General features: G+C 42.2%; 1 pseudogene; it reads right to left on the bottom strand.

Annotated features, from left to right (window-relative positions):
• Positions 1–1,983: 1,983 nt before the first annotated feature.
• Positions 1,984–3,779, bottom strand: part of LOC120038936 — a 34,169-nt pseudogene continuing 32,373 nt past the window's right edge.

The raw sequence follows: 3,779 nt of genomic DNA, 5'->3' as shown, positions 1-3,779 counted from the left end.
AACTATAGCAACATACAGCCGTGTTTTACAAACTCAAACCTACAGGACAAACACAGCCTTGTTTTACAATCAAACCTATAGAACATACAGCCTGTTTTACAACTCAAAACTACAGGACAACTACAGCCTTTTAACAGACTTCCAACCTATACAACATACAGCCTTGTTTTACACTCAAACCTATAGCAACATACAGCCTTTAACAACTCAAACCAATAGCAAATACAGCCTTGTTTTACACAAACCTATAGAAAATACAGCCTTGTTTTTTTTTTTTTTTTTTACAACTCAAACCTATAGCAACATACAGCCTTGTTACAACTCAAACCTATAGCAACATACAGCCTTTTATACAACTCAAACCTATAGCAACATACAGCCTTGTTTTACACTCAAACCTATAGCAACATACAGCCTTGTTTTACAACTCAAACCTACAGGACAACATACAGCCTTTTATAAACCTCAAACCTACAGCAAGATACAGCCTTTTATACAACTCAAACCTATAGCAACATACAGCCTTGTTTTACCAACTCCAACCTATAGCAACATACAGCCCTTGTTTTACACTCAACCTACAGGACAACACACCAGCCTTGATTTACAACTCAAACCTATAGCAACACACAGCCTTGTTTTACAACTCAAACCTACAGGACAACATACAGCCTTGTTTACAACAACTCAAAACCTACAGCACCATACAGCCTTGTTTACAACTCCAAACCTATTAGCAACATACAGCCTTGTTTACAACTCAAACCTATAGCAACATACAAGCCTTGTTTAACAACTCAAACCTATAGCAACATACATGCCTTGTTTAACAACTCAAACCTATAGCAACATAACAGCCTTGTTTTACAACTCAAACCTATAGCAACATACAGCCTTGTTTAACAACTCACACCTATAGCAACATACAGCCTTGTTTAAACAACTCAAACTATAGCAACATACAGCCTGTTTTACAACTCAACCTATAGCAACATACAGCCTTTTATACAACTCAAACCTACAGGACAACACCAGCCTTGACTTACAACTCAAACCTATAGGACAACACACAGCCTTTTATACAACTCAAACCTACAGCAAGATACAGCCTTGTTACAGTATATAAGTCAAGTCTACAGCACTTCACCCTACAGGACAAGATACATCTTCGTTATATAACTGAAATAGACATAGAACTACTTATACAACTATATAATGTATAAACCAAACCACCATGAGGTTAGAAACAAGAACAGTGACAGACAGAGAAGTTCCATAGAGAAGCATCATGGTTGTGTTTATGCATCTCTTAGGACTTGTCTTTCAAAGCCCCTTCTGAGCCCATTCTATTCTAGTCCATGTCGTTGTATTCAGACATATATAACCTCTTGTTGAAGTGTTGCTGTGGATCTATCAGGAACAAACTCTCCTTTACCTTTAGTGTCAAATAAAAGCAGCAGTGTTGAGCACTTGGCCATTTGTCTGTAATATGAGGTGTGTGTGTGAACGATATCGCATAACTCTTTGACGACAGCTCCCTGAAGGAAGGACAGACAGCGTGCTAGCCTTGACATCTGGATTAAGACCTGGAGGGATGTTACACAGACACATAGAGCTGTAACCCCCAAGCTCATCTACATCCCTATGTTACAGTATGTTACTGACGGTAGTGTCATGGTAGCTATTACAATTTCCCCACTGCTCTAATTACGTTGGTAACCAGTTTATAATAGCAATATGGCACCTTGGGGATGTGTGGTATATGGCCAACGTACCACGGCTAACGGCTGTATCCAGAACAGCCCTTAGACGTGGTATAACGGTCATATACCACACCCCCTCATACCTTATTGCCTAACTGTAATCTGGTGAGGTCATGCAGGGTGAGGATGGTCCGCTCGGCCGGCTCAGCTGTGTGGCCCAGTACAGCTTGGCTTGGCTCAGTAGTGTATAAAGGCTACAGGTGGGCTGTATGTGGCTTACCTTGGCTCCAGGTAGTCCTTCTAGTCCAGGTAAACCCATGGATCCAGGATCTCCCTGGAACATAACACAGAGTAGTTAGTCTAGGATAGAGAGAGTGATTGAGTTATTGAGTAAGTGAGTGAGGAGAGGGAGAGAAAAAGAAAGAAAGATATAAAGAGAGAGAGAGAGAGAAAGAGAGAGAGAGAGAGAGAGAGAGAGAGAGAGAGAGAGAGAGAGAGAGAGAGAGAGATGGAGTATGGAGTGAAGGATGGAGAACAAGGTATGTTGATATAGAAAATCACCGTTCAAAACAGTAGACTGATGATGATATGTTTTTACCTCAAGATAGAACTGTCCATAAGACTGTAGATGTATCTCTCATTACAGGCAGTCAGCAGCTTATTTGGGTCTTTCTCCTTTTCTACAGTAGAAATACACATCCCTTCTCCCCTTCTATTGGTCTGGTCTGCCTCCTTTACTACAGTAGAAATACACATCCCTCCTCCCCCTTCTATTGGTCTGGTCTGTCTCCTTTACTACAGTAGAAATACACATCCCTTCTCCCCTTCTATTGGTCTGGTCTGCCTCCTTTACTACAGTAGAAATACACATCCCTCCTCCCCCTTCTATTGGTCTGGTCTGTCTCCTTTACTACAGTAGAAATACACATCCCTTCTCCCCCTTCTATTGGTCTGGTCTGCCTCCTTTACTACAGTAGAAATACACATCCCTTCTCCCCTTCTATTGGTCTGGTCTGCCTCCTTTACTACAGTAGAAATACACATCCCTCCTCCCCTTCTATTGGTCTGGTCTGCCTCCTTTACTACAGTAGAAATACACATCCCTTCTCCCCTTCTATTGGTCTGGTCTGCCTCCTTTACTACAGTAGAAATACACATCCCTCCTCCCCCTTCTATTGGTCTGGTCTGTCTCCTTTACTACAGTAGAAATACACATCCCTTCTCCCCCTTCTATTGGTCTGGTCTGCCTCCTTTACTACAGTAGAAATACACATCCCTCCCCCTTCTATTGGTCTGGTCTGTCTCCTTTACTACAGTAGAAATACACATCCCTCTTCCCACTTCTATTGGTCTGGTCTGACTCCTTTACTACAGTAGAAATACACATCCCTCCTCCCCTTCTATTGGTCTGGTCTGACTCCTTTACTACAGTAGAAATACACATCCCTTCTCCCCTTCTATTGGTCTGGTCTGACTCCTTTACTACAGTAGAAATACACATCCCTTCTCCCCTTCTATTGGTCTGGTCTGACTCCTTTACTACAGTAGAACTACACATCCCTTCTCGCCCTTCTATTGGTCTGGTCTGTCTCCATTACTACAGTATAAATACACATCCCTTCTCCCCCTTCTATTGGTCTGGTCTGCCTCCTTTACTACAGTAGAAATACACATCCCTTCTCCCCTTCTATTGGTCTGGTCTGACTCCTTTACTACAGTAGAAATACACATCCCTTCTCCCCCTTCTATTGGTCTTGTCTGACTCCTTTACTACAGTAGAAATACACATCCCTCCTCCCCTTCTATTGGTCTGGTCTGTCTCTCCTTTACTACAGTAGAAATACACATCCCTTCTCCCCCTTCTATTGGCCTGGTCTGTCTCCTTTACTACAGTAGAAATACACATCCCTTCTCCCCCTTCTATTGGTCTGGTCTGACTCCTTTACTACAGTAGAAATACACATCCCTTCTCCCACCTCTATTGGTCTGGTCTGTCCACTTTACTACAGTAGAAATACACATCCCTTCTCCCCATTCTATTGGTCTGGTCTGACTCCTTTACTACAGTAGAAATAC

Source organism: Salvelinus namaycush, unplaced genomic scaffold (genome assembly GCF_016432855.1).
Source record: "Salvelinus namaycush isolate Seneca unplaced genomic scaffold, SaNama_1.0 Scaffold2432, whole genome shotgun sequence".
Taxonomy (NCBI): Eukaryota; Metazoa; Chordata; class Actinopteri; order Salmoniformes; family Salmonidae; genus Salvelinus; species Salvelinus namaycush.
This window is presented reverse-complemented; position numbering and strand designations above follow the sequence as displayed.